The sequence below is a fragment of the Atta cephalotes genome (assembly GCF_000143395.1).
Source record: "Atta cephalotes unplaced genomic scaffold scaffold00012, whole genome shotgun sequence".
Lineage (NCBI taxonomy): Eukaryota > Metazoa > Arthropoda > Insecta > Hymenoptera > Formicidae > Atta > Atta cephalotes.
In genome coordinates, this window is record NW_012130076.1 from 1,321,761 (window position 1) to 1,330,048 (window position 8,288).

General features: G+C 29.2%; 1 protein-coding gene across 1 annotated transcript in view; it reads right to left on the minus strand.

Moving 5' to 3' along the window:
• LOC105617334 (neurotrimin) overlaps window positions 1-8,288 on the minus strand; it is a gene marked incomplete at its 5' end in the record, with an annotated part of 93,513 nt that overhangs the window by 70,541 nt on the left and 14,684 nt on the right. The gene's annotated exons all lie outside the window — the stretch shown is intronic.

Consider the following 8,288-nt stretch of genomic DNA (forward strand, 5'->3'; position numbering starts at 1 on the left):
AAAAGTATTAAAGTAGAATTATCAAAAAATTATATATATATAACTAAAACATTTATTTAAAAAAATATTATTTATATAAATAATAAAAGTTTTAAAAATTGATAGTAACTTTCTTCATGTGATTTCGAAACACCAATTTTTTAATAATTTATCATTATTTATTTCTCTTTTTAGATCGTACAGGCTTTTTTTTTAAACATGTTTTACGAAATTGTTTTGTTTTGATATTTTTAATCTTATTTTTTAATCTTAAACACTTTCTATATGAGATTAAAATAATTATTAATTTATACATATTTATTACACTATCAAATTATCTTATGCTGTTGCTGCAAATAGAACTATTTTTAAAATTTATTTCTTATTCATATTCTCGTGTAAACAGATAAATTTCATAAATTTATTCCTAAAGAGTGTCTATTTTTTGTTCTTCAATTTTTAACATAATCCGGAAATCAGTAATAACAACGCGATTAACAGTTAATTTCTTATTTAAATAAAGTTGTCATATTGCCAATTATTGTGAATTTGTCGAATAAATCGTGATTTATATATATTATTATTTTAAAACGTTTTTAAAAATTATATAGAATACATAGTAATTAAATTGAATTATTGTATCTTTTTCAGCACTTAAACATAATATAACGTGGTTGTTAATCACACGTTAATAGTAGAAATGTGCATTCTCGTTAAAGAAAAGAGTTCCTTTTTTCTACGAAACGTTTCGCAGCACGGTCGAAACTGACATTTCCTTTAATTCATAAGTCTCCAGCCGACTTTTGTATTCTAGTTCAACGGACCGGCGATTCTTTTCCCGCCGTCTACCTTTCCACGAGCATTCGCCTTCGGATTATTCCCTCTCGGTTTCCGGTCCGTCCATATCAATTATAATTTTTCATGGCGCGGCCGTTCCGTTGGAGAAATAAAACGTCGCGCGGGATCATCCGGGTGGCCATTCCGTTATTATATTATTCCAACAGTTTAATGCTCTTTCATTCGCTCCGTGTTCTGTATAACGAAGTTTTGCAGATAATTGCCCCTGGTTTGTTGCATACTGTTCGCACCCGGGGTAGTCGATCAAGTAATTTATAGTAATTTAGCGAAGCGAGTTTGTGTATTGAGCCATGCTACAAACCACGATGAATTATAGCGTTATGGAAATTACTTATGAGTAGGGCTCGGTAAAATAACCAATATAACTTATTTAAAATAAAAAATAGAAAATAAGTTTCAAAAACTTATTTAAAATATAAAATCGTAAGATCGGTAAAGTAATTGATACTTATTTAAAATAAAAAATATAAAATAGGTTTGAAGACCTATTTAAAATACAAAAGCAATAAAAAACTGATACAACTTATTTAACATAAAAAATATAAAATAAATTCTAAAAACTTATTTAAAATATTTAAAATATTAAATATTTAAAGTATTAAATAAGAAATAAGTCAGAAGAAGTTATTTAAAATAATAAATATTAAATAACGTTTTAATTTATTCTTTATTTAAAATATATATTTTAAATAAATTTATTTGAAATAAGATCGAGTCCTGCTTATAAGTCACGAAGTTATAACAAATTATAGAAAGCAACCTAGATTTGCGAAAAATTCGCGACGTAAGTAATAAATCTATATAAACTTAGACAATATAACACAACTGATCCATTTGAACTCGTATATAAAAGTATTCACTTTCTTAAGTTAAGAAAGTTTCTTACTTTAAGAATTTAGCTTAATATGCTAGAAATAAAGAAAAGAATATAAAAATATATTTAAACGCAATGCATATTTATGCATATAAATATATTTTTGTATTCTTTTCATATGTAATTTGTATATATATATATATCTTCAATAAAAGATTATATATATATATATATATTATCTTCAATAAAAGATAGTATTTAATTTGTCAAGATCAAAGTATAATTATCATATATAATATATTTATTCTTATACAAAATTTAAAAAATATGAGAAACTAGAAAAAGATTACTTTTAAATCTAAAAAAAAGCTCAAAATTGATGACATAAAAATGAAATCTTTCTCAAGAATACTTTTTTTCTTTTAGAAAAAAAATGAGACGAAACGGGAATTCATTTCGTAAATTGGAAATCAAAACAGAATTCTTTTTGGGTTATCTGTGTTATTTGAAAAATGAACGTTTCACTAAATTAATAAAAAGATATGATTAGTTCTATATTATTATTAATTAATAATATGTAGTAGTATTATAAAAGGAATTAATATCTATCAATATAAAACTTTATTTTTTCAATGATTAAAAATCTATTCACATATATATATAAATCTGATGAATCTGCATTTATAATTTAAAAAAGAATATTTAAATGAAATTTCATTGATTTATTAATACATTATATTAATTGTACCACTGATTAAATTTTTAATAGAATACATTTTTAAAATTCAATTTTTAGTTTCTCACAATCATAAAAAATATATTATATTATATATTTAAGTCATATTATATTACATATATATAATACAATTAAAAATTTAAAAATGTAAATACTATAATGTCTTATTCAAAATGATGAAAAGATGAGAAAATATGATTTTTACTATTCCTGTAAAAATTAAAATAAATGATTTCTTTATAATAATTTGTAATTAAATTTATATGATTTTTTTATTACTAATTTTAATACAAAATATTTAATTTTTTCTTTTTGATTTGCTATTTTTTATACTGTTATTGAAATATCTAATTACAAACATATATAATTACAAACATATATATAATAATTACAAACATATATTATTGATTTTTCAATCTCTGGATATATTCAGATATTGAGACATATATCTTAGATCAATACAGAAAGTGTATCAATATTTATTAAACGCTTTTTTTATTATCGTCGTTTTTACGACGTATACTTCGAGTATCAATGTGTTATACACACAACATGTTGTACAACAATCGACTAGTTAATTAAGATAGGTCTGTGTAACGTTGTTGCATCGCTGCGCGCCCTTTACATTACACTATGCGGAGAATCGAGGCAGACATTATTGACATTAAATAAATCGACGAAGCATTCTTAACATTTTTCCGCCACGCCACTGTTTCGCGCTGCACGCTCTTCCCGAGTGTAACATTCGATTACGCGATCGGCGCGCTTTCTTTGTGGGGTGAGTTCTCGCGAATGACGGGGAAGAATTAGGAAAGAAAAAAAAGCGGAAAGTTGCTTCCGGCGTTCTTTAAAGTAATCATCTCCCTCAGCCGACAAAATGCGCGAGCTCGCCTCCGGGGCACCAAACATCGCATGCATGTCATCCCAGAAATTATAACGTGAACGGGTATCCACGGGAATAAATGTTTGCGCACTGAAATAGCAATTCCATTATCCCGTGCCTTTGAAGATAGAGGATGCAACGGACATTACGGGGACTCCAGCGAATGTTACTACGAGGAATGTTATGGCAGGAATAAACGCCGACTGTCCGGCCGCGAGCGTAACGTGCATAGAGTTCGCAAAAGGTGCGCAAGAAGTTACACAAGCACGCAAATCGACAAAATGCAACCACCTCTCCCTTGCTATGTCGCGTGAATAGCCCTCATCCGGACTTTTCAACCGTGAAATCAGATTTTTCTTTGTGGACCCGTTTGGGTATATCGGCTTCTCTTTTTATTTTGTAAACTGCTCGCTCGATTTTTATGAAACTTGGTCTGCAGGATAATTTGATAATGTTTTATTTAAATATTCGAGATCAAAAATAAAAAAAATTTTTAATAATGGATTTAATATGACAGGTAGAATTTTTCAAAATGTTTTAATTGCTACAAATTGATTTGATTTTAGAGAATTTTTAACTGTGGAATAACATTAAGTTTGTATTATTTGAAGGACATTGATGCTATGCAAACAGTTAATGTTGATACTCAAATTGATTTTCAAACTCTGATTATGAACTTTGTGATATTTATAGATTTTTCTTCAATAGAAGATACTATTAAACTGAGTTTCATTTCATATAGCATAAACTTCTCAAGGATATCCTTATATCCTCTAAACATCCAAAGGATATCTCTCGGATAAAGTATGAGATGACATTACTTTTTTAAATTTAAATTAAAAAATTTTGAGACCAGAATAAAATTCAGTAAACCCTTGGAAAACAAGTCTTTTCCTTTGTTAAAAAGCTCTCGTCTTCAAAGGATCAAATTAGTTGCATATATATGTGATAATGATTGGCTAGGAAGTTCACTAGCGGATCGTGAATTTGTTCATGGACTTGCTTGGGCAATTTTAACGAATTTTAATCTGCCTTTTCTTTGCTTCAAGCATGAATAAATGTCGCACCGGAGATGTTATATCATAGCAGCGCTCAAATATCAACCTTTTATAGGACACTAGAGCATGATATTTTATTTATCACTCCACGTGGCTGATACACGGCCGAAGCTAGGATGTCATCTAGAGGGCGAGTGATACTTTATCACTTAGGAAGTGTAAAAAGGAGAAGAACTTTCATCCGTGATAAAAATTATATGTTTCACATTCCTTCGATGTAAACGTTGTTGAAAGAGCGTTAAAAATTTATACGTAAATAAAAAATGCCTTTTTTCTCCTCATTAAATGAGACGGAGAAGAAACAAAAGGAATACGTATAGCGAGGTTCTATTAATTTGAATAATCACATGTTTGTTATTCATATACCGTAATTTACAATTATGTATTCTAATATTATTGGGCAAATATTGCAAACGTGGGGCTCGGCGTATTATACAACACATCGGAGATTTAGGATTGCTAATTCATCCAATCAGATAATTTTAATTTTTAATCCTTTCTGATTGGTTGAATTTTAATCTTTAATTCGCAATTCTCAATGTTCATTGCATATATTCTTAAATCTGTATCACAAAGTATCTTTAAAATCGAGATACTAAATTCTAAATAAAAATGAACGTTTCGAATTACACTAATAAGAGATACTTTTTCTACAATGTAGGTATTTTTTAAGATATATTAGTTCCGTCAGCTACGAAATACATAAGGTAAATAAACATACCTATGATGATTTGATTAAATTTGCGATTTTTGGAAAGATTTCTTTTGTGTACGCTTTGACGTTACAAATATATCGCCAGCATTTCGACTTAACAAACGATAATCGATAATAATACAGCTATTCATGAAATTTTATTATAAAATATCAGATCCAGTACGATCATATAAGTAAGGCACCAATATTAGAAGAGTTTATGAGTCATCGTAATTCTTTCTCGCAAAGAATTCCTAATTTGAACTCCTATATTTGATGGTACTATGTCTCTTGTAATTTGTGTAAAGTTTTTATTTCAACGTATATTTTTAATTTTTGGCACTACAAGCTTAAGAGTGTAGTATGAACACGATTAAAAGACTTCCTCTATTAATTTAAACAGACTTTAATAATTTAAACAACAATACATGACAATAATTTTCAAAGACTTTAATAATTTAAACAACAATAAATGACATTAGACGATAATGAATCAGTGAGCTCTACAAAATATATATATTAAACTTTCTCTATCTTAAACTATAGAAAACTGAGGCAACGAAGGAACGGAAGACAAATAAATAATTATCTTTCTGACCATTCAAAAAAATTAATCCTTGACAAAAAACAATCTAATGCATCAGAAATGAGAATGTCATTATCTAGGAATTGGGACATTTCCTACTTCTCGATAGCTCATAGTAATATATCATAGAGCTCATTGGTATGAATAAACAAGTAACAATCAGTAAGAAAATGTTCTATTCAATCTCAGCTAAATCTTAATGTTTAATAATATTTTGATATAAATTTATATCCATATCCAGTTTCTATAAAATATACACCGATTTAATTTTTGATATTGAAATGTAATCTTAAATTGAAATTGAGATAGCAATATCATAAATTAACAAGCAATTTAATGATGCTAATAAGCATTTTTAAAAATTAATAATTTATTGCAAAAAATACTTTCTCAGTCAAGGGCTTTAGTAATTTCATTTTCAAAATTTTTTAAAGTTATTATCAGTTTTTACATCAGTTTTTAGAAAAATGTCAATTATATTAAAATAAATAAATGATAAAACATATTCACGGAAGTAGAAAAGGACGAGAGCATGCTAATGGCTGATACATCTCGTTAATCTGAAAGATACTCGAGAACGAAAGGATCACGGAGGTTCATTAGCGAACCGTCTCTCAGCCGTCCGTCGACCTTTAATCCCACATTCGACCACGTCGATTACTCAGTTAATTATCTCAGATGACGCTGCTTCAAAGTCAGCGAGGTGATGGAAAGTACGATGAGGAATGGAAGGGAGAGAGAGAGAGAGAGAGAGAAGAGAGAGAGGGAGGGGGGGGAAGAGAGGAGATTCGGAACACGTGTGTCTAGTACGGGCAACTCTCGGATGCAGATATCAAGCAGAGCGCCTGTAAATCTGCCAGAGACCGGTGTGAAACGCTGGATGGTTGGATTAGGAGAGGAGGTAGAGGTTGAGGACTGGTCGACCACCTAGTCGGAAGCATCGCCATGAACTATTGCATTTGATATCCACACCGATGAATGGAAACGTTGAGCGCGCCCTGTCCAGTGTGGCGCCGCCATCTCTGACCACGATGAACGTGAATGCAGGTATAATGCCCCGTCGTGCTTCCGCCGAGTATGATAACCAAGTATTTACGGCCGCGAGACCATCGCGCGAGTTTCTGTAATTTACGGAGACCCCGAGAACCCGGCCCGCGTCGGCGACTATGTGTCACGCACTCCATGCTTTCCTCACGCAACTTTTCCGGATGAAATGATGATGACGCGAGGTAGCACCTTACGCTTGCTAACATTTTCGGACCTTTATCCTAAACAACGCTTCCTTACTTTAAAAGTAACACAATTCAAAAAAATTAAATTTCTCAAAGGAAGGAGAAAACTATTTTTCAATTTGACAGAAAATTATAAACTAGTTAAATAATTAAATAATATGAGGAAGAAGAATATATTTTTAATATGATTAAATATAATTTTTGTCAATTTTGACTCTGAAAAACTATCCCTCTTGAGTTTGATGACTTTTTTTAAATTTCCTTTTTTTAATTGTTATGATTTTAACAACTTTTTATAAAGTTGAATTAATTTCACAGACTTCTAAGTATATATCATAACTACTATAACATACTGCACATTTAATATGTATCATGTGAATGATGGATGTAGAAATTAATAGTAGCCTTAAGGGGTGTTGACTCCTTAGTAACAAACACAGCGGCGAAGTGATCAGTCTAGTTATAAAAGTTTGTAATTAGTGCATTTTTTATGATTGATAGAGTAATGTTTACTTAATCCTATTGTTCAGAAGTAGTTTCACATTTAATATAACTTTAAATTTATAAATTGATAAATTAGGAATAAGAGTGATAGATTAGGATATATATTCATCGAAATCTTTCGAGATAAGTTCTTTCTGTTCTACCGTTAATTCGATTTAATATGGAAAATTCCGTATCTATGGCTGTTTTAAATTTCATATAAATCATTAAAATCTCGAAGTTACTCATTATTTCAAAATTCGAATCTATTTTACGCTATTATTATCATTTCACGTTTTTTATTCAACAGAGTAAGATTCTCTACCAAAGCTGTGTTTAGATTTCCACTCAAATGTCATTTTATATTTGTTATTCATCGAATATTAAACAAGTTTTCTTAGACAAGAGTTCCCGATGTCCGATAGAGCTGAAATTTAGGGTTATTTTTTTTTTGTAAATTTGTAAATTTTGGAATCATTCTGCGGGGTGTTGTGGAAAGAATTAAAGAAAGATTTTTTATTTATACTAACATAGTGCGAATAGAATATTACATAAATATCTCATTCCTAAATCTGTGATTTTGTATTATCTGAATTCAAATAAAAAATGGATAAAATAAAGTATTGGATCGAATTCGCTGATCTCATTTTTTCTGACATGTTCTGAAAATCCGCAATATCGTTATAGAACCGTTAATTTATTCATGACAATAACTCGAAAATTATATTTTTAGGGTTGTCACTTTTAAAGAGAGTGACAATTCTATTTTAAAATTAAATTCTCTTTCAAAACAAAACAAAAATTAATTTTATCAGTGCAATTTTTTTTCTAATTAGTGCTCTATCCTGTCATTGTAACTTTTGTATAAAATAGTTTTTAGATAGATTACATTCTCTCTTTTAACGCATGAAATATACTCAGAGAAAAGATTGTTTCGATTTAAAAAAATGTTCTTTGCTATATGG